We start from the raw sequence: 14,266 nt of genomic DNA on the forward strand, positions 1-14,266 counted from the left end.
AACTAATGACCTGTGGAACACTGTGTATGTTACATTCACCTGTGAATCATCTGTTTATCCCAAACTACAAAAAATACCGTATCGCAGGTAATAGAGGACCAGTGATACCGTATAGAGCTCCAGAGTGGAGGTGTCATAATACCCATAAAACCTGGTGGTCAAACAGGAAAATGGTTCAAATAGTTTTCCACCATTCATTTTTCTCATAGGGGATTTTAGAAACACTTATAATGAGGGCTATGTTTCATGTAGGCTTACCCTGGCGTGACACTTTGATAACCATGTAAAGACAAGGTGACTTTTAGCAATATATTTGGCTCTATTTACTCTCAGATTCAAATAAAATGCTAATTAGCATCAAAGATGCATGTCATCTCTAGCTGACACATTTGCTAACAGGTATTGTGTCAATTTAAAACTTATACAAGACAGTTAACAGAATTGTCCATTTAAAGAAATGTAGCCAATGTATTCATTACTACATTTAGCTAGCATTATATAGATAATCCAGAGATTCTTACCTTTGCCTCAATTTGGCAGTCTAGTCCAGATCATCATGGTATTTGTAGTTCTTTATGATAGCCACATTAGCAGCTAATAAGTGTTTCATTTTTTGGGGGGGGGTAAATATATTGATAAAATTCACCTTGTCCAAGAGAGATCAGTTATCAAAAAGTCACACCAGGGTAGGCCTACACGAAACACAGACCTTACTTTAAGTGTTTCTAAAATCCCCTATGGGAGGAATGAATGGTGGAAAACTATTTGAACCATTTCTCTGTTTGACTTCTAGGTTTTATGGGAGTTATGACTTATACTGTGGTACTCTATAATTAAGCAATAAGGCACGAGGGGATGTGGTATATGGCCAATATACCACGGCTAAGGGCTGTACTTATGCACGACGCATTGCGGCGGCATAGACACAGCCCTTAGCCGTGGTATATTTTCCGTATACCACAAACCCCGAGCTGCCTTATTGCTATTATAAACTGGCTACCAACGTAATTAGAGCAGTAAAAATAAATGTTTTGTCATACCCGTGGTATACGGTCTGATATACCACGGCTGTCAGCCAATCAGCATTCAGGGCTTGAACCACCCAGCTTATAACAGGTAATAAAGGACCAGTGATACCGTATTACAGGTAATAGAGGACCAGTTATACCGTATTACAGGTAATAGAGGACCAGTTATACCGTATTACAGGTAATAGAGGAGTAGTGATACAGTTGTACAGGTAATAGAGGAGCAGTTCTGTACGGTATGTATTGCAGCTAACAGAGGAGCAGTGATAGCGTATTATAGGTAATAGAGGAGCAGTGATAGCGTATTACAGGTAATAGAGGAGCAGTGATGGCGTATTACAGGTAATAGAGGAGCAGTGATGGCGTATTACAGGTAATAGAGGAGCAGTGATAGCGTATTACAGGTAATAGAGGAGCAGTGATAGTATTACAGGTAATAGAGGAGCAGTTCTGTATGGTATGTATTGCAGCTAACAGAGGAGCAGTGATAGCGTATTACAGGTAATAGAGGAGCAGTGATAGCGTATTACAGGTAATAGAGGAGCAGTGATAGCGAATTACAGGTAATAGAGGAGCAGTGATAGCGAATTACAGGTAATAGAGGAGCAGTGATAGCGAATTACAGGTAATAGAGGAGCAGTGATAGCGTATTACAGGTAATAGAAGAGCAGTGATAGTATTACAGGTAGTAGAGGTCAGTGATACCATATTACAGGTAATAGAAGAGCAGTGATACAGTATTACAGGTAATAGAGGAGCAGTGCTGTACTGTATGTATTACAGCTAACAGAGGAGCAGTGATACTGTATTACAGATAATAGAGGAGCAGTGATAACATATTACAGCTAACAGAGGAGTAGTGATACCATATTACAGGTAATAGAGGAGCAGTGATAGTATTACAGATAATAGAAGAGCAGTGATAGTATTACAGATAATAGAGGAGCAGTGGTAGTATTACAGGTAATAGAGGAGCAGTGATAGTATTACAGATAATAGAGGAGCAGTGATAATGTGTTACAGGTAATAGAGGAGCAGTGATAGTATTACAGGTAATAGAGGAGCAGTGATAATGTGTTACAGGTAATAGAGGAGCAGTGATAGTATTACAGATAATAGAAGAGCAGTGATAGTATTACAGGTAATAGAGGAGCAGTGATAATGTGTTACAGGTAATAGAAGAGCAGTGATACAGTATTACAGGTAATAGAGGAGCAGTGGTATACGGCATGTATTACAGATAATAGAGGAGCAGTGATGTACGGCATGTATTACAGATAATAGAGGAGCATTGATGCTGTATTACAGTTAATAGAAGAGCAGTGATAGTATTACAGGTAATAGAAGAGCAGTGATAGTGTTAGAGATAGTAGAGGAGCAGTGCTGTACTTATGTATTACAGCTAACAGAGGAGCAGTGCTACCATATTACAGGTAATAGAGGAACAATATTACCATATTACAGGTAATAGAGAAGCTGCTGCAGAGAGAAAATATTCTAAATACTTTACAGACTTTAGAAATACAGCAACAACAGGAACATCTGCACTCAGAAATCAGACTAATGAATAAAATGAAATGTTTTTGAATCCTAAATCGACCCTTAGCCCCTGTTTCATAGGCCTATGCACTCCAGTATTCCAGTGCAGTACTGTATATCACCCTATTCTTTACATAGTGCACTACTTTTGGCCTGAACTCTGGATTAGGGACTTCTACAGGGATCTGTCTTGTGTTCTGTTGATGTTTCTGTTGGCTAGAAGAATAAAGACACACATGTTTCTGGGTCTTGGTGTCTTTTAGTGTGTGACGGACACTCACACACACACACCCTAGTGTAGACTAGAAGATGTGATGGCCTCAGGTACCTTGTGTTGTTTGTATTCAGTTGTGATGTCACATTCATACTGCAGACTGGAGGGAAAAGAGAAGCGAGCATCTACCGGTTGGATCACTTCTCTACCGGTTGGATCACTTCTCTACCGGTTGGATCACTTCTCTACCGGTTGGATCACTTCTCTACCGGTTGGATCACTTCTCTACCGGTTGGATCACTTCTCTACCGGTTGGATCAATTCTCTACCGGTTGGATCACTTCTCTACCGGTTGGATCACTTCTCTACCGGTTGGATCACTTCTCTACCGGTTGGATCAATTCTCTACCGGTTGGATCACTTCTCTACCGGTTGGATCACTTCTCTACCGGTTGGATCACTTCTCTACCGTTTGGATCAATTCTCTACCGGTTGGATCACTTCTCTACCGGTTGGATCAATTCTCTACCGGTTGGATCACTTCTCTACCGGTTGGATCACTTCTATCAATCTAACTCTTCATATTAATGCACCTCACTTTGTCTGTACATTACCTCTCTCTCTCTCTCTCTTTGTCTACCTCTCTCTCTTGTTCTCCAGCTGTCTCTCTCTCTCTTTGACTACCTCTCTCTCTTGTTCTCCAGCTGTCTCTGTCTCTCTTTGTCTACCTCTCTCTCTCGTTCTCTAGCTGTCTCTCTCTCTCTTTGTCTACCTCTCTCTCTCGTTCTCTAGCTGTCTCTCTCTCTCTTTGTCTACCTCTCTCTCGTTCTCTAGCTGTCTCTCTCTCTCTTTGTCTACCTCTCTCTCGTTCTCTAGCTGTCTCTCTCTCTCTTTGTCTACCTCTCTCTCGTTCTCTAGCTGTCTCTCTCTCTTTGTCTACCTCTCTCTCTCGTTCTCTAGCTGTCTCTCTCTCTCTCTCTTTGTCTACCTCTCTCTCTTGTTCTCTAGCTGTCTCTGTTTCTCTTTGTCTACCTCTCTCTCTCGTTCTCTAGCTGTCTCTCTATCTCAAATCAAATTGTGTTGGTCACATACACGTGTTTAGCAGATGTTATTGAGGGTGTAGCAAAATGTTTTTGTTTCTAGCTCCAACAGTGCGGTCATATCGAACAATTCACAACAATACACACAATCTAACGTAAAATAATGGAATTAAGAATATATAAATATTTGGACAAGCTATGTCAGAGCGGTATAGACTAAGATACAGTAGAATAGGATAGAATACAGTATATACAGTTGAAGTTGGAAGTTTACATACACTTAGGTTGGAGTCATTAAAACTTGTTTTTCAACCACTCCACAAATGTCTTGTTAACAAACTATAGTTTTGGCAAGTCGGTTAGGACATCTACTTTGTGCATGACACAAGTAATTTTTCCAACAATTGTTTACAGACAGATTATTTCACTTATAATTCACTGTATCACAATTCCAGTGGGTCAGAAGTTTACATACACTAAGTTGACTGTGCCTTTAAACAGCTTGGAAAATTCCAGAAAATAATGTCATGGCTTTAGAAGCTTCTGATAGGCTAATTGACATCATTTGAGTCAATTGGAGGTGTACCTGTGGATGTATTTTAAAGCCTACCTTCAAACTCAGTGCCTCTTGTCTTGACATCATGGGAAAATCTAAAGAAATCAGCCAAGAAAATTGTAGACCTCCACAAGTCTGGTTCATCCTTGGGAGCAATTTCCAAACGCCTGAAGGTACCATGTTCATCTGTACAAACAATAGTAAGCAAGTATAAACACCATGGGTGTCACATGGGATGACGCTGGAGAGACTAAGCAGGTAAGGGGAGTCAAACATTTAATAAGGAATGGACATGGAACAAGACAGGAACAGTGTCAGCGAGATGCAGGGCAGCCTGGCGCCCTCAAGCGCCAGGGGGAGGGAGTGGCAGCAGACCTGACAAATGTCAGGAATTGTGAAAACTGAGTTTAAATATATTTGGCTAAGGTGTAAGTAAACTTCAACTGTACTTATGAGATGAATAATGCAAAATATATAAACATTATCATCTGACTCTTTCTCTCAAGTCAATTTCAATTTAAGAGTTTTTTTGGCATGGGAAACATATGTTTACATTGCCAAAGTAAGTGAAATAGATCATAAACAAAAGTGACAAACAATACACATTTTTACAGTAAGCATTACACTCACAAAAGTTACAAAATAATAAAGACAATTCAAATGTCATATTATGTGCAAATAGTTAAAGTACAAAAGGGAAAATAAATAAACATAAATATGGATTGTATTTACAATGGTGTTTGTTTCTATCTGTATTTATTATGGATCCCCATTACTTCCTGCCAAGGCAGCAGCTACTCTTCCTGGGGTTTATTATGCATCCCCCGTTAGTTCCTGCCAAGGCAGCAGCTACTCTTCCTGGGGTTTATTATGCATCCCCCGTTAGTTCCTGCCAAGGCAGCAGCTACTCTTTCTGGGGTTTACTGTGGATCCCCATTAGTTCCTGCAAAGGCAGCAGCTACTCTTCCTGGGGTTTATTATGGATCCCCATTAGTTCCTGTCAAGACAGCAGCTACTCTTCCTGGGGTTTATTATGGATCCCCATTACTTCCTGCCAAGGCAGCAGCTACTCTTCCTGGGGTTTATTATGGATCCCCATTAGTTCCTGTCAAGACAGCAGCTACTCTTCCTGGGGTTTATTATGGATCCCCATTAGTTCCTGTCAAGGCAGCAGCTACTCTTCCTGGGGTTTATTATGGATCCCCATTAGTTCCTGTCAAGGCAGCAGCTACTCTTCCTGGGGTTTATTATGCATCCCCCGTTAGTTCCTGCCAAGGCAGCAGCTACTCTTTCTGGGGTTTATTATGGATCCCCATTAGTTCCTGTCAAGGCAGCAGCTACTCTTCCTGGGGTTTATTATGCATCCCCCGTTAGTTCCTGCCAAGGCAGCAGCTACTCTTTCTGGGGTTTATTATGGATCCCATTAGTTCCTGCCAAGGCAGCCGCTACTCTTCCTGGGGTTTATTATGGATCCCCATTAGTTCCTGCCAAGGCAGCAGCTACTCTTCCTTGGGTTTAGTATGGATCCTCATTAGTTCCTGCCAAGGCAGCAGCTACTCTTCCTGGGGTTTATTATGGATCCCCATTAGTTCCTGCCAAGGCAGCAGCTACTCTTCCTGGGGTTTATTATAGATCACTATTAGTTCCTGCGAAGGCAGCAGCTACTCTTCCTGTGGTCCAGCAAAATGAAGGCAGTTATACAATTTTAAAACATTACAATACATTCATTACAGAATTCACAACACACTAAGTGTGTGCCCTCAGGCCCATACTCCACTACCACATATCTACAACTGTCACAACATCCGCCGGAGTCGGTCCCTCTCCTTGTTCGTTCGGCGGTCGACGTCACCGGCCTTCTAGCCGTCACTGACCCACTTTTCATTTTCCATTTGTTTTGTCTTTGGTTTATTTCACACTTGGTTTTTATTCCCCCATTACATGTTCATTATTTAACCCTCTGGTTTCCCCCATGTTTGTGTGCGTGTTTGTTTTATTGTAAGGCTGTATCTGACGGCTGGTATATCGTTGCCGGGTTTTGTTATTACTCCCGTTTATTTCGTGGTACCGGTATTTTTCCAGCACTTAGTATTGTGTTTATACTGGTGTTATCTTGAATTAAATACCTTGTCCATGCATCTCAGTTCTCCTACGCCTGACTCCTTTCACCAGTTACCCACAGCCTTGACAACAACGCAAAATCCATGTGCATGTGTCTGTGCCTATGTTTGTGTTACTTCACAGTCCTTCGCAGTCATGTATAGTGCGTATGTTATCGTGTGTGTGTGTGTGTGTGTGTGTGTGTGTGTGTGTCTATGTTTGTGTTACTTCACAGTCCCTGTTGTTCCATAAGGTGTATTTTTACCTGTTTTTTAAATCTGATTCTACTGCTGCATCAGTTACCTGATGTGGAATATAGTTCCATGTAGTCATGGCTCTATGTAGTACTGTGCTCCTCCCATAGTCTGTTCTGGAATTGGGGACTGTGAAGAGACCTCTGGTGGCATGTCTTGTGGGGTATGCATGGGTGTCTGAGCTGTGTGCTAGTCATTTAAACAGACAGCTCGGTGCTTTCAACATGTCAATACCTCTCACAAATACCAGTTGTGATGAAGTCAATCTCTCCTCCACTTTGAGGCATGAGAGATTTACCTGCAAATGATTCATGTTTGCTCTCTGTGTACATCCAAGGACCAGCCGTGCTGCCTTGTTCTGAGCCAATTGCAATTTTCCTAAGTCTCTCTATGTGGCACCTGACCACATAACTGAACAGTTGTTCAGGTGCAACAAAACTAGAGCATATTATTTTTGTCTTACTGAGATTTACTGTCTGGTCCCAGGTTTGACAGAATCTGCATCCCTGTCTTAGCCCACGGCCCTGTGGAAAGAAATGTGTGGGTTTTTTGCCAATTTGTGTACATGGATTTTATAATGTTGTATGTTTTTCCACGAACACAACTTTCCATCAATTTGTATAGCAGACCCTCATGCCAAATTGAGTCAAAAGCTTTTTTGAAATCAACAAAGAATGAGAAGACTGCATTTGTTTTGGTTTGTTTGTCAATTATGGTGTGCAGGGTGAATACGTGGTCTGTCGTACGGTAATTTAGTAAAACATTTACGAGTCTGCTGTTAATGATAATGCAGAGGATTTCCCCAAGGTTGCTGTTGAAGCATATCCCACAGCAGTTATTGGGGTTAAATTTGTCTCCACTTTTGTGGATTGGGGTGATCAGTACTTGATTCCAAATATTGGGGAAGATGCCAGAGCTAAGGAAGATGTTAAAGAGTTTATGTATAGCCAATTGGAATTTGTGGTCTGTATATTTGATCATTTCATTGAGGATACCATCAACACCACAGGCCTTTTTGGGTTGGAGGGTTTTTATTTTGTCCTGTAGTTCATTCAGTGTAATTGGAGAATCCAGTGGGTTTGGTAGTCTTTAATGATTGACTCTAAGATTTGTATTTGATCATGCATATGTTTTTGCTGTTTGTTCTTTGTTATAGAGCCAAACATATTGGAGAAGTGGTTTACCCAGACATCTCTGTTTCGAATAGATAACTCTTCGTGTCATTGTTTGTTTAGTGTTTTCCAATTTTCCCAGAAGTGGTTTGATTCTATGGATTCTTCAATTACATTGAGCTGATTTCTGACGTGCTGTTCCTTCTATTTCTGTAATGTATTCTCGTATTGTTTGAGTGATTCACCATAGTGAAGGCAAAGGTTTTCTGGGTCTCTATGTTTCTCAATTTCTTTGTTAGGTTTTCACATTCTTCATCAAACCATTTGTCATTCTTGTTCATTTGCTTAGGTTTTCTGTTTGAATTTTTTTTTTGATTTGATAGGGAAGTTGAGAGCTCAAATGTGCTGTTTAGGTTTTCTTTTGCGACGTTAACGCCTTCACTATTACAGTGAATTGTTTTGTCCAAGAAGTTGCCTAAAAGGGATTGAATTTGTTGTTGCCCAATTGTTTTTGGTAGGTTTCCACAATACTTTCCTTCCATCTATAGCATTTCTTAATATTGTTCAGTTCCTTTTCATTGATGCCTCATGACTGAGTATTGCTCTTTTCAGGTAGACTGATTTTACTGTGATTCCCAGTAGTTCCTGCAAGGCAGCAGCTACTCTTCCTGGGGCCCAGCAAAATTAAGGCAGTTATACAATTTTAAAAACATTACAATACATTCATTACAGATTTCACAACACATTAAGTGCCCTCGGGCCCCTACTCCACTACCACATATCTACAACACAAAATCCATGTGTACGTGTGTGTATAGTGCGTATGTGTAACGGTCGTCGTAGTAATTGGACCAAGGCGCAGCGGGTTGAAGCTCATCTTAACTTTTATTGTGAACACGACTAATAAACAAAACAATAAACGAACGAACAGTCTTGTAGGCTCACACAGCAGTACAAAGAACAACCTCCCACAATTCCTAAAACAAACAAACTCCTAATTATAAGACCTTCAATCAGAGGTAACGATAACCAGCTGCCTCCAATTGAAGGCCCCAATCCCAATTACTAAACAGAAATAAACACCCTAGAAACAGACATAGAACTATACAACATAGAACTAATCCAAAAACATCAATCAAACACCCCTCTACATAAACACACACTCAAAACCATATAAAACAAATACCCCCTGACACGTCCTGACCAAACTCTGATTACAAATAACCCCTTTACCGGTCAGGACGTGACAGTATGTTATCATGTGTGTGTGTGCATGTGTCTGTGCCTATGTTTGTGTTGCTTCACAGTCCCGCTGTTCCATATGGTGTCTTTTTTTTATCTGTTTTTTAAAATCTGATTCTACTGCTGCATCAGTTACCTGATGTGGAATAGCGCCCCAATAGGTCCACTGATGATGCAAACGCCAATTCCCTATCCCATCTTGACAAGAGGAATACCTATGTAAGAATGCTGTTCATTGACTTCAGCTCAGCATTTACCACCATAGTACCCTCCAAACTCGTCATTAAGCTGTAGACCCTGGGTCTGAACCCCGCCCTGTGCAATTGGGTCCTGGACTTCCTGACGGGCCGCCCCCAGGTGGTGAGGGTAGGAAACAACATCTCCACCCCGCTGATCCTCAACACTGGGGCCCCACAAAAAAAACGATTTAATCCATTTTAAAATAAGGCTGTAACGTAACAAAATGTGGAAAAAGTCAAAGGGTCTGAATACTTTCCGAATGCGCTGTGTAATATATATATATATATATATAATGAAACCCTGGTTGTGACGTAGGCAACAGATCACAATTCAGGGAATCCCCATTCCCCATTGAGCTCATTTTTGGAAATGGCAAGTTCACTTTCTCATCCATAAACGCATATCAAGTGCCAGTGTGCTGTCCAGCAGCTCACACCAGCAGGATGGGGCCTTTTCATTAGGAGGGACATCTGACCTTTACTAGGCTGTCCAGCAGCTCACACCAGCAGGATGGGGCCTTTTCATTAGGAGGGACATCTGACCTTTACTAGGCTGTCCAGCAGCTCACACCAGCAGGATGGGGGCCTCTTCATTAGGAGGGACATCTGACCTTTACTAGGCTGTCCAGCAGCTCACACCAGCAGGATGGGGGCCTTTTCATTAGGAGGGACGTCTGACCTTTACTAGGCTGTCCAGCAGCTCACACCAGCAGGATGGGGCCTTTTCATTAGGAGGGACGTCTGACCTTTACTAGGCTGTCCAGCAGCTCACACCAGCAGGTAGAGGGCCTTTTCATTAGGAGGGACGTCTGACCTTTACTAGGCTGTCCAGCAGCTCACACCAGCAGGATGAGGCCTTTTCATTAGGAGGGACGTCTGACCTTTACTAGGCTGTCCAGCAGCTCACACCAGCAGGATGAGGCCTTTTCATTAGGAGGGACGTCTGACCTTTACTAGGCTGTCCAGCAGCTCACACCAGCAGGATGGGGCCTTTTCATTAGGAGGGACGTCTGACCTTTACTAGGCTGTCCAGCAGCTCACACCAGCAGGATGAGGGCCTTTTCATTAGGAGGGACGTCTGACCTTTACTAGGCTGTCCAGCAGCTCACACCAGCAGGATGGGGGCCTTTTCATTAGGAGGGACGTCTGACCTTTACTAGGCTGTCCAGCAGCTCACACCAGCAGGATGGGGCCTTTTCATTAGGAGGGACGTCTGACCTTTACTAGGCTGTCCAGCAGCTCACACCAGCAGGATGAGGGCCTTTTCATTAGGAGGGACGTCTGACCTTTACTAGGCTGTCCAGCAGCTCACACCAGCAGGATGGGGCCTTTTCATTAGGAGGGACGTCCAACGAACAATTGAAATATTAGTCCTACGGGGACACCTGTACATTTGGCAGCCAGCACACATGATCATTGTAGCCTTTTATCATATAGACGTTGAAATATCCTCATGTCTAGAATAAAAACCTCCAGAATTACAGATGAAAGTTTATAAAAACGAATCCAGTGTGAATCTTCTGGAATAAGGCACTTGCTGGAATAATAATGACATAACCAACATCTCTAGTAATACTATAGCTGTCTCTCTCTCTCCCCCCCTTCAAACTTTCCTTGTCAATTCATTTATTTTAGCATTAGTATATGCTATAATGGAGCCTAGACCTACTTTCTGATGGACTACAGCTAATTATTAGAATCAGGTGTGCTTGATTAAGGTTGAAGTGAAAACCCACAGGACGGTAGCTCTCCAGGAACAGGGTTGGAGAGCTCTGTGTTAGAGTGGGTGCGTGCGTGCGTGAGTGAGTTTGCTAATTCTCTCCATGTCCATTAAAAAACTTTCCTAAAGTAGTCTGGACTCTTAATAAGAGAGAATTGAAATGAGCATATATTTATATTTGTATGCAAATTATCAACATCTGTGTGAGGAATGGTGACAGGTGACAGTTCTGCGTTTCCTTCCTGTCATTAATGGGATGCAACTGAAGCAAATGTAGTTTGCTAGTATTTGCTCATATTTTCCGTATTATTGTATCTCTTTCTCATTACGGAGTCCTCTCTAGCCACTTTGAACAACATTATCTTGCATTGACACTGCCTTCTCACAAGAGAATGAAGCAGTAGTTGTAATGGTATTGTTTGTTGTTCTTAATATCATAATTCTATATTGCGCCAGATTTGTGCACACCCCGTGTTCCATAATGTTGTCATGGAAAATATGAATGTTGTTTACTACCAATCAGCAACTGCGCTGTAAATCGTTGTGGAATGTTAACTAAAGAGTGGAATGTTAGCTAAAGAGTGGAATGTCAGCTAAAGACAGGCTAGTGTTTTCGAGCCATTGTTTTTTAAATATTATGAAAGGCTTGTTCTGGCAGCATTGTGTTCACTGACAGATTTGTCGTGATTCCCGGGCTATATGCCTTGGGATTAGGCTACATTATAGGCCTAATCCTGCTGTACTGTTCTAAGACATTCCATTTCTTTCTGGACAGCAGTAATTCTATAACTTTGGCAAATGTATTTTAATTCATCAGGGATGTTGCGGCACCTCCAACACCCTTCCTATGATTCTTTAAGGAAATAAATGACGAAGTGCAATGCTGAAGAGATGAGAGTTAAAGGCTCATTTCTAGCAGAGAAGTGGAGCACTTCTCTCTCCACAGCAACGGCCACACGTTGGTCTAAATCACATAATATAATGTTGCTCGAACCGTAAGCCTGGGCACAAATTAATAGTTTAGAATATCAAGCTGAAAATCTACGTTTTCACGTTACGTTTTTTTTGGGGGGGGGGCAGGAATATTAATTATGAGGCAACTAGACTGAATTTCTTGATGATCGCTTTTATTAGAATTTGTACATTGCAAAAAGTGTAGAGGTACCAGACAGGTTCGGGAACTAAACAGTCCAAAGCGGAGAGGTGCTGGATCCTGATCCAGCAGACAGTTTTCAGAGACCAGGCAGATCACAACAGTGAACCGTGAGATATAGAATAAACGATGGTTAAGGGGAGATCCACCACTAGGTGTCATCATATCCCCACAGATCACATTGATTTCAACAGTACTTGATAGAATCCACTAGCTTGCTGAACTGGTATAAAATGGCCCTATTGCATATGATTTGTATAATAACATATCTGGGACATTTTGGAGAACACTTGTGGATCTGTTAGACATGTACATTATGGATTTTCTCTGTAAACTGATTTGACAACTGATTAGCATTTCCGGACAGTAAGAGGCACCTTTTCCTCTGGTCTAAATATTCCAATGCCCCAGGGCAATGATTGGGAAGACATTGCCCTGTGTAGGGTGCTGTCTTTCGGATGGCATGTTAAACTGGTGTCCTGGCTCTCTGTGATCACTAAAGATCTCATGGCACTTATCGTAAGAGCAGAGGTGTTAACCCTGGTGTCCTGGCTAAATTCCCAATCTGGCCCTCATACCATCACGGCCACCTAATCATCCCCAGCTTCCAATTGGCTCATTCATCCCCCTTCCTCTCCCATGTAACTATTCCACAGGTCGTTGCTGTAAATGAGAATGTGTTCTCAGTAAACTTACCTGGTAAAATAAGGGTAAAAAAAAAGATATACATATTTACAAATATCTTCACATTGTGATGTTTCTATTAATTATTAGTATGCATGGAACCATTCATGAAGACGAAGTACGTAGGCCACTACCTGCTGAGTATAGGAAAAGAAAGATACCACAAAATACGATAGATGACATGGGCCTGTCATTCACACTGAAAATCCCATCAAGTATAGGAGGACATCTAGAGGTCACTTCATCCTCCGTCACTAGCTATTAGACATGTATATCCCCTTGATGTTGGGTGAGTCCCGTTATCTATGCAGAAACACACAGCTAGAGATTTAATGCAGTAGCATGTGATGCAAGGAGATATATTTGACGCAGGTATTTACTTTGCAACATGTATTGTCATTGACTATAACAAATGTATAATTCTATGAGTTATGCATCTGTGTACTGGCATTTTTGTACCCCTTTACTCGCTAGCTATTACAAAACAAATAAACAGAGAACATCACTACAAATACATTTTTCTCTGAAGAAACATAAAATAACATTAAAGTAAAGAAAATAAACACAAACATAAAACAATAACTAAAAATCACAACACATTAATTGCCAGTGTCAACAGTTTCAAAAGTTATTAATAAAGAACCTCGAATAAATAGAATAAAGTCAGGGGTTACGGTTGTATAAACCTATTATAGAATAAAGTCAGGGTGTCACGTCCTGACCAATATTATTTGTTATTGTAGTTTGGAAAGGACGTGGCAGGGGTGTTTGTTTTGTGTTGTCAGGGTTTTTGGGTTGTGTTCTATGTTTTGTATTTCTATTTTCTAGTTTTTCTATTTCTATGTCTAGTTTATTGTTTTGACCTTCAATTGGAGGCAGCTGTTCCTCGTTGCCTCTAATTGAAGGTCCTATTTAGTAGGGGTGTTTTTTCATGGGTTTTTGTGGGTAGTTGTTCTTTGTATAGCCTAGTAGCCTTACAGAACTTTTGTCATTTGTTTTTGTATACGTGTTTATTTTTGTTTTCCTTCTTCAATAAAAAAAGATGAGTATACACGTTCCCGCTGTGTTTTGGTCCAATCCCTACGACACCATGACAGAACTACCCACCACCAACGGACCAAGCAGCGGAGGAAGGAGCAGCAGCAGAGCTATAAGGAGTTTTGGAATTGGGAGCAGATACTAGCGGGAGAAGGACCATGGAGGAAGGCTGGAGAGGACAGAGAACGCTATGCTGGAACACGGCTGGCAAGGAAGCCTGAGAGGCACCCCCAATACATTTTTGGGGGGGCACACGGGTAGTTTGGCTGGCCCTAAGCCAACTCCCCGTGCTTATTATTGGGAGCGTGTGGAGTGGAGAGCACCGGTGTATGCGGAAGTGCGCACGA

This window comes from Salmo trutta, chromosome 6, assembly GCF_901001165.1.
Source record: "Salmo trutta chromosome 6, fSalTru1.1, whole genome shotgun sequence".
In the NCBI taxonomy this organism is placed as follows: Eukaryota; Metazoa; Chordata; class Actinopteri; order Salmoniformes; family Salmonidae; genus Salmo; species Salmo trutta.